At 45.3% G+C, this 9,767-nt stretch overlaps 1 non-coding gene across 1 annotated transcript; it reads left to right on the top strand.

Annotated features, from left to right (window-relative positions):
• The first annotated feature begins 9,061 nt into the window (after window positions 1–9,061).
• TRNAS-GGA (transfer RNA serine (anticodon GGA)) lies at window positions 9,062–9,132 on the top strand. Its single transcript has one exon. It is a non-coding gene; the product is annotated as a tRNA-Ser (tRNA).
• Window positions 9,133–9,767: the final 635 nt, after the last annotated feature.

Raw genomic sequence — 9,767 nt, 5'->3', positions numbered from 1 at the left:
ATTCCTGGTCCGTCCTGGTCGTCTTCTTATAAATCCATCCTTCCGAGGCTCGTCTATTGGCTTCTCAACGGATTGTTCTTTTACAAGGTAAGGGTGTCGGCCTTACGCTCAACCCCCAACCTGGAGGGCCAGGTAATTTGTTTTCAGGGTTTTCTTCCCCTAGCCTTTGTAGATCCCTCTACTAACTACAAGGCAGTAGTCCTGGTTTTGGTCCGCCCTGGGTATTTTAATTGCCCAGTACCCACTATATCTAGTGAGCTTTCCTCTACCCGCCACCTGAGGAGGCGCCCGGTAGGAGACCAGGAACTCCGCCGGGGATGTGATATTAGTGTCACTATTTTAAGACTACCTAAATTTTTGAACCCGACTTAATTCCGCAAAATAAATGTTAAATCACACACCTGGGAGAGTTAGCTAGTCTCCACTTGTCCTAGATTTCAAACTAGCTTAGAACATTTAAGGGACTAAAGCAAATTTAGAAGGGGGCTGTACCACAAAGCCCTCCTTTGGCTACGTGACTGTTCCTTGCGATACTCGCGGGCGCCGTACTGTGTTTGTGCATACTTCCTATGTGTTCTACAACTATATACTGTTTTCCTAACACTAAACTAATATTTCAAGCAATTCTAATTCATAATAATTTTGTTCGACGTTGCTGCAAATGATTTCACTAATGGAATTCTGGTTCTTTTATATTAACAAATAGTGGTTGTTGTACAGATGTAATTTTCATATATAAGAATATAAAATATTGCAATGTTAATTCATGTGATGAAGATGAATTGTTGTAATTACATTGTATAAACCAAAATAAAGTAATCGAATCATCAATCAATCTACAAAATATTTACTTCACGTTAGCATTTAGTTCCAGAAAGCATTGTTAGATATCGCTGAAGTGCTATATAGTAGAGACATCTGGTGGATATATTTGAAACTACTTGCAGTGAAAAGTCAAAAGCAAGAATGAATGGCGTTTTCCTACACAGATGTTTTTTTTTCTTTTTCATTACAGAGATTGGTTGATTGATTGATTGAGTAGGTGTTTTAAGTCCACGGTAAGGCTAATCGGGACTGGACCTAAAGTTTAAAGAGGGATTCGAACCACTACTTGCCTCCACCGGGTATCGAACCCGGGACTCCTTGATTACAAGCCGACGACGCTACCCTGCGTCATCAGGGTGGTCCTTCATTACAGAGCGTAGGGAATTGCAATGTAATATACAATTATGTAACAACACCAGCATTATAATATATTATCGATAATTTTAAATTAACCTATTTCCTTCTGTTTCTTCCTTTCTTAAGTACAAGGACGTCCGTATTACCAGTGGCAGATAGACGACCTCCCCCTCCCCACCCCCGGCCCCAACACACACACACACTTGGGAAAAATTAGTTTAAACAGTTCCGTAAACTGAAAGGATGAACTTTGAAATGAGGTTAAAGAATTAAATATAAAGCCAACCATAACAAGGCTAAGAAGTTAAGCTGATGTTGTGAGGTGCTTAGGATATTGTTAGCCCCGCACCACCATATAACTAAATCCGGACTTCCCCGAGTTCTTCACTATTTTTATTTGAGAATTTTGACTTTCTCAATGTAGCTCCTCCTCTGCATACGCCAGTGATTCAGCCATCTCATTTTATCATACTTCATTCATCCTCATATTCACGATTAGCCAAAAGTGGCAGAAAAGAGAAGAAAAATAAATCAATCCAATCAATCAACCAACCATTATTGTTCTGCAAATTGGCAATGGATGTATTGTTGGTTTTAGGAACAATTCACACCGAAGCGACAAGCGACAGACGACACGTGTCGCTTGAGGATTTCACCAATCGTACGCAAGCATGCACGGCCTGTCATCCCGCTACGGTGTGAAACGTTGCTGCTGATTGGCTAGTTCCCAAGCGGCATGTGCCTCGTTTCGCTTGTGGCTCCATCGTGACTTCTCGACGGGTGATCAGGCAACTTCGGCTTATGGTTTCATACTTGTAGTGTACTTGTAGTCTTCAAACGGTAGGCGATGAAATTTTGAGAAGACAAAGAGATAGGAGACGATGGCGCCAGAGATTATAGTGTGAGTGGGCCAGAGCATCAAATAAAAATATATTTTAATATTATCATTATTATGTGATGCAAACAAGGATTTAATATCCAATAATAAGAAGTAAAATCAAATTATACAAATTCAAATGTTGCATTGAACAGGTCTTAAATTCTATTTTTCATTACACCTCACAACATGATATGGAAATAACTAATAATGATAAACTAATTAACAGTATAATATGTTAATAGGATATATTGAAAAATACTAAAACAGTAATCATCAGGAAACACTAAAACAATCTTCATAATTACCTATATACTTTTAGTTAATATTATCACGAAATTTGCCTATTGCATTTTACAGGGTCATGGCCCCCTTTGGTCCACCCGTGGCATCGACCCTAGGAAGAGATGATTGCTATTTAGTCTTAGGTATCTTAATTGATAACTTCTTATTTTAAGCATCTTTTGGGGGCGGTTGCCCCCTCTTCCTTGTCATCAATGGACATAGTTAATATCTTCTGTCTCAATTTCAGCTTAAATGATCAACACGCATTCACCAAAAGAAAGCGAGTCCAATATTGACATTTGGTATCACTGACCTTAGTAACCTACTTGGACCCCCTCCATGTAGGACTGCCTTGACGGGGCGAGGGGGCTTAGTAGGGAGGCCATTTTCATCACATCATTTCACCCATTCTTCACATCCATACTTCACGTTTTTCACCATTCCATCACGTCATTCATCTCCATATCTTTGACCACCCTATTAAGTAAGGTAGGGAGGTCATTTTCATCTCATCATTTCACTCATTCTTCACATCCATATCTCACGCTTTCACCATTCCATCACGTCATTCATCTCCATATCTTTGACCTCCCTATAACTAAGGGTCCTGCTAGAGGAGACAACCTCGATAAAAAAAAAACCTATCCCAAGGTGTGAGTTGCACGTGCCGATGGGACAGTGTTGGCTGCAGGGGTAGGTGCAGTCGCGAACGTGGCCTCGGGGATTTCGGTTTGGTCCTCGAGTAGCCTCCATTTTTGGGGGTAGGCCTTCCTCGGCATAGAGGGCATGTCGAGGCGACAATTTATGGACCCTCCACAATAAAACAATTTTGTATATGGGTACAAAAAACAACTCAAACGGGGGGAACCCCCAAAACGAGCGCGGCCTTCGAGCCCGCTTCAATTAGTGGAAAAGACAAGTAACGTTCCACGTTACCTTGTTATCAGTATTGTTGAGAAGACCGACGATGAATCTGGAACAACATCGAAGAAACATGGAGCTGCTACATTGAAGGACTTGTCACCATTTCTTATCAAGAAACAGCTAGACTACGCCGCTGGTTCAGAAGTACCAGAAATAAAAAAGCTGCGAAACGGGAGTCTACTCATCCAGACCAGCACAGATCGCCAGACCAACAATCTTATAAAGCTAAGATCTTTGGGCGACTTCCCTGTTAATGTTGAACCACATCGTCAACTTAACAGTAGTAAAGGTGTGATTCGCCACTGGGATCTGCTAAATGCTGAGGAGGAAGAGATTCTTCAAGCACTTTCAGACCAACATGTCACCGCAGTGCAGCGAATCAAGACACGAAAGTCCGGAGAACTTGTTCCAACTGCTTCCATTATTTTGACCTTCCAAACGACCACTCTCCCAGATATTGTACGGGCTGGATATTTGAGACTCAAAGTCCGGCCGTACATCCCTAACCCGATGCGGTGTTTCAAATGCCAGCACTTTGGGCACACTCAGCCTTCCTGCAAGGCCACTACCGCCCTTTGTGGTAAGTGTAGTCTGCCTGATCATGGGACCGAACCTTGTTCTTCAGGTCCCAAATGCATTAACTGCCAAGGCGAGCACCCAGTCTGGCATCGCGACTGCCCCTCTTTCCAACAAGAGAAGAAAATCAGAGAGTTGGTCGTCACCGAGAAAATCTCTGCTGGTGAAGCAAAACAACGTATCCGTGAAAGCATACGCACCACTTTACCTGTGCCATTCGCTACAGTTGCTGCAGCTGCTCTTACCCGTCGCAGTGTAGGTGTACAAACCAGCGACGTGTCAACCCAAACAACAACGCTTCCCGTAGTAGCTCGTCCTGCTTCGAGGAAACCAGCAACCACACCTCGCTCCACAGAGAAAAAGTTCAAGCAGGTGCATTCCAAAGAATACTTTCTGAAGTCCAGTAGCTCTCCAGTCAGGGTGACAGCCACCACCCTGAAACTTAAGGCGCAGCTGAAAGCTGCCCGGCGGGCGCTCAAAGCACCCGCCCCCACCCCCCTTCTTCATCCCCTTCGCCCTCTGTGTCCTTACCCGAGGACATGATACAGGACGAAGCCGCGGATGAGGAATTTATCAAGGTGACAGGGCCTAGAAATAGAGTACGCCTCAAAAGGTAACTATAATACCTCCAGCTATGGCTTATTGTCTCCAATGGAACCTTAACGGTTTCTGTACTCATCTCGAGGAACTGCAAATCTTAATATCTGAATTTGACCCTGCCATCATATGTCTCCAAGAGACACATTTTCGTCCAAATGAATCAGTGATTCTGAACGGGTACACGCTTTACCGCACCGACAAGCTTCCTGAGGGTCGTCGTGCACACGGTGGTGTTGCAATCGGTGTTCGAGATACCATCCACTCAACACCAATCTTTCTCACCACCCCCCTCCAAGCTGTCGCCGTGCGGGTCCATCTACCACAGCCAATATCTGTGTGCTGTATCTACATCACAAGGGAGGAGCGATTCTCTATTGAGGACCTCCTTTGTATATTCGAACAACTTCCGTCTCCTGTAGTTCTTTTGGGCGATTTTAATTCCTACCATCGTTTATGGGGCTCCGTTCGTACAGAGCCCCGGGGTCAAATTGTAGATCAATTCCGTGAGGTATCAGGTTTAACGTTGCTGAATGATGGGACTCCCACATATTTCAGTCCTTCCTCAGGCACATACTCTGCGTTGGACTTGTCCTTCTGCAGTCCCAGCCTTGCTCGTACCACATCTTGGAGCGTTCACCCTGATCTCTGTGGGAGTGATCACTTCCCACTCCTTCTAACTTTCGAACACCTTCAGCACTCACGTGAACAACACCCTCACTGGCATCTCAGTCGGGCCGACTGGGTTGCCTTCGAGCGTGCAGTGGACCTTGAAGTCGATCTAGCGTCGACTTTGCCACCAATCGAAGCCTTAGATATATTTGTGTCAAGAGTGCATGATGCAGCACGCACCTCCATTCCACATCCCAGTGGACCTGCGAGGCGACGCCCAGTCCCCTGGTGGACTGCGGAGATCGGTGCAGCCATTAAAGACCGCAATCATGCCCTAGATCGATTCAATAGGAACCACACTGCCGCAAACCTCGAGCAGTTCCGCATTAAACGTGCCCGTGCCCGTCTGCTCATTCGAGCCAGTAAGAAGGCGTGCTGGGTCCAATACGTGTCTTCTCTGACGAAGCAGGCTTCGTCGAAAGCCGTTTGGACCAAAGTACGTCGCATCCAGGGGGGTGCATCTACTCCTCTGAGTGCTCTAGAGCACGATGGGACGTTGTACACTGATTCCGGAGACATAGCTAATATCTTGGCCACGCAGTTTTCTGATGCATCTAGCTCTGAAAATTATGAACCACGTTTCCGCCGCGAGACGGACCGTCAGGAACGACGCCGTCTAGTTTTTCGAAGTCATAACACCGAGCCATACAACTCTCCATTCACTGAACGGGAGTTCGATCAGGCGCTTCGAAATTTTAAGAATACAGCTCCTGGAGTGGACATGATCCACTGTGAGATGCTTCGTCATCTGCCCATTGGCGCAAGAAATTTCCTTTTGACGGTATTCAACAGGCTTTGGTTGGAGGACTCTTTCCCCACTTCCTGGAAAGAAGCTATTATTGTTCCCATCCTGAAACCAAGTAAACAACGCACCGCAGCCTCGAGTTATAGGCCTATTGCCTTAACTAGCTGTGTGTGCAAGTTGATGGAACGCATGATCAACAAGCGTCTCACCTGGTTTTTGGAGGGAAACTCATTGATAAGTAATTTTCAATGTGGTTTTCGCTCCAACCGTTCCACACTGGACCATCTGGTTCAGCTGGAAACACACATTCAGGATGCATTCCTCAACAAGGCAACAAGGAACATTTAGTTGCAGTTTTCTTTGACCTCCAAAAAGCATATGACACAACGTGGCGCTTTAGCATCATCAAGCAGCTCCATTCTTGGGGCGTGCGTGGCCATATGGCGTACTTCATTCAAAACTTTTTATCAGATCGTTTTTTTCCGCGTACGTGTTGGGAACTCCTTTTCGGATCTTCACGAACAAGAGAACGGTGTCCCGCAGGGCAGCGTATTAAGTGTGACTCTGTTTGCCATAGCAGTGAACAGTGTTATGGCAAGCATTGTTGCCCCTGTACATGGTCTTCTGTATGTAGACGACCTCACGATCTTTTGTCGCTCACGGAATCTCGCGTCAGCTTCTCGTCAACTTCAACTGACGATAAACCGTTTGGTTGAGTGGTCCTCCCAAACAGGTTTCACCTTCTCATCCGAGAAATCCGTGTGTGTTCACTTTTGTCGTCAACGTACATGTCATTTCGATCCTGACCTGTACATGGGGAAATCTCCCCTGTGCTTCGTGAATGAGGTCCGCTTCCTGGGCCTCATTTTCGATAAGAAATTGACATGGCTACCTCACCTTCGCCAGTTAAAGTTCTCTTGTCTTCGAGTTCTCAACCTTCTACGTGTTTTATCACACACTTCCTGGGGTGCTGACAGGACGGTACTGCTTCGCCTGTACCGTGCACTGATCAGGTCGAAGCTTGATTATGGATGTGTTGTGTATTCTTCTTCCCGCCCATCTAGACTTCGCATCCTAGACACCGTCCACCATGCTGGTATACGTGTGTGCTCTGGTGCCTTTCGTACCAGTCCAGTCGCCAGTTTGTACGTAGAGGCATCTGAGCCGTCGCTGTCTCTGCGAAGACAGCGGCTGGTAGTGAACTACTTCCTCCATCTTCGCTCGATGCCTTCACATCCTTCATTTGACACCATCTCGGACGAGGATAGGCTGGAAAGGTATCGGCTCCACCCTAGTGCCACTAGACCATTTGGTGTTCGTGCAGACGAGATCCTGTCAGCACTTGGTGTTGACAGTGATCTTCCTGGCGTCTCTCCACTCATTCCGCCTCTCCCTACCTGGGAGTTTCCTGCACCTTCCATCGATTTTTCTCTAACTGCTCTTCCAAAAGCAGAAACACCAATGGTTGTATACCAGCAACGGTTTTTAGAACTTCGTGCGAAGCACCCCAATTTTAATGTGTTTTACACGGATGGGTCCAAGACAGTGGAATCAGTTGGTTGCGCCTTCGTCCTAGACTCTCAAAGTTCCAGTTACTCGCTTCATCCTGCGTGTTCCATCTTTACGGCAGAGTTATACGCCATTCTAAAGGCACTGGACTTTGCAGACGTCAATGGTCTGAAGAAAGTCCTTGTGTGCAGTGATTCGACCAGCGTGTTGCAGACCCTGGATTCGCCGTATTCCCGGCATCCGGTAGCGCAACGAATATTCAGACGGCTTGTGTCCTTATCTGCCAGTGCGGATGTACACTTCTGTTGGGTCCCTAGCCACGTGGGCATTCAGGGGAACGAAGCAGCTGACGCTGCCGCCAAGTCTGCTGATGCAGACGGCGATGTTCTCGTCCACCTTTTGCCAGCTAGCGACCTGCAGAACATGTTCCGTTGTCGCCTTCTTGACACTTGGCAGGCCGAGTGGGATACGGAAACGGGGAACAAGCTTCACGCTATTAAGCCCACCACAGGTGCTTGGCGTTCCTCGTCCCGTACCTCTCGGCGAGAAGAAGTCATTCTAACCCGCATGCGTCTAGGACACAGCCGTCTTACGCATAGTCACTTGCTACAAGGGCTGGACCCTCCGTTATGTCGTGTTTGTAATGTTATTTTAAGCATCCGACACATTCTCGTTGAATGTGTCGATCTTGCTTACCTCCGGCAGACTTTTAACCTTTCCGGCTGTTTGTCATCCCTCTTGGGTGATGACAGCAATATTTTATCAAATGTTTTTAGTTTTTTACGCAGAGCTGGACTCTTCCACCGTCTGTAAGGAGGTTTTTAGTTTCTTTGTTCTGACTTTTTAATGTGTTGTGGTTGTATCGTGCAGGTCTTTTTACAACCTGCACTTTTATTTTTTTCCTAAGGGGCTATTTACACCCCTTTTTTATTTTTGAGTCAGAATTTTAGATAATGGGCTATTTCCCCGTATACATAGAAGGGTGCAAAATGGCCTTAAGTGCCGACGCACCCAAACAATTTTAAATCAACAACAACAACCTACTTGATATAATTTTGCAACGCAAGTACGATAGCCTGGTTTATTGTTGAAATCGTTTTCGTTGTGCCTTATCATTCTTGTGCTACTTTAATTTTAAATACAAGGAGTACAATTCTCAATAACCTTTTCTTTTCTCAAGTGAGGAGCCCAAAACCACGGGGATACTTGCACCTCACAAAAGGGATGACCAAATACTAAGAAAAAGTATTGATAGCATTAAATTACAATGAACAAAAATGTTTGAGCAATGAATTTCCAGATAGTAAAAGAAGAAAACGAATATTAGCACGAATACATTAATGGGTACTGGATTTAATAGACACTTAAAGAGGTCGACGCCGGAAATCGAATCCGGGGCTTGTTGATTACAAGGCAAGAACATTCACTGATGAGCATAAAGTGAGAGTATTCTAGGCCAAACATTCCCTATGTTTGTTACAGTTTGGATAAGGAAAGCTCATCCCTTGTTAATACAAATAACGTAGTACGTAGTAATCCTAATTTAATGGATTGCCATATCTACGCTGGGAGGAACCAGGCAACGTCGACGTCTATAGTGTTTCAAAGGCAACAGATCCCGTTGCAGTAGCACTTGCAGAGACGATTTCACACAGGTAAAACAGCGCCAGCGAAAATGCAGGGGAAGCCAGGCCGGCTCGGTAGCTCAGTGGTAGAGCAATGGCACGGATTGCCAGAGACCCGGGTTCGAGTCCTGGTCGAGCCTGCATTTTTCGCTGAAAATCTACGTAAATAACGTAGTACTATTACTATTTCAAAAAAGAAATCACCTCAAATGGTCCTTGGGTTTGAAAGATTACACTTTGAAAGTAGTCCTGATTAGTTTATCTGACCAAAAACTGAACCCTTGTAATTGTTTTGATGTGATATATGCTGTATTTAATGTGTCGTAAAATATGCACATTTTATTTCCAGCGTTATCTATTATCATACGCCAACAGCATATTCTATACCCTTCCCGAAAATTACTTCTAGAACCGGCTATGTAAATGGGTTTTGACAATTACCTTCTACGTGTAGCATGCAGGCCCGTAGCCAGGGGGCTCAACCCCCCCCCCCTCCTGGAACTGCCTTAAGCCTCTCCTGGAACTGCCTTAAGCCCTCCTGGCACTGCTGTCAGCCCTTGACATCAGGTAAAACTGTTTGGTATAATTTGTTTGCAGTGAAGAGTGAAAATGTAGACAGCACATATTATTTTGCTCACAACTTTGGTGAAGGATAAATTCAATTAACATGAACAGCAGCCATTACATTCTTTATCCGTACCTTCGCTGCCCCTGTTGCAACCTCCTGTTCAGATAAAAAATCTGTGACTTTGGTGTCATCTGCGTCAAAGGTCAA

The sequence above is a fragment of the Lepisma saccharinum genome, chromosome 14, assembly GCF_977018435.1.
Source record: "Lepisma saccharinum chromosome 14, izLepSacc3.1, whole genome shotgun sequence".
NCBI classification, from domain to species: Eukaryota; Metazoa; Arthropoda; class Insecta; order Zygentoma; family Lepismatidae; genus Lepisma; species Lepisma saccharinum.
This window is presented reverse-complemented; position numbering and strand designations above follow the sequence as displayed.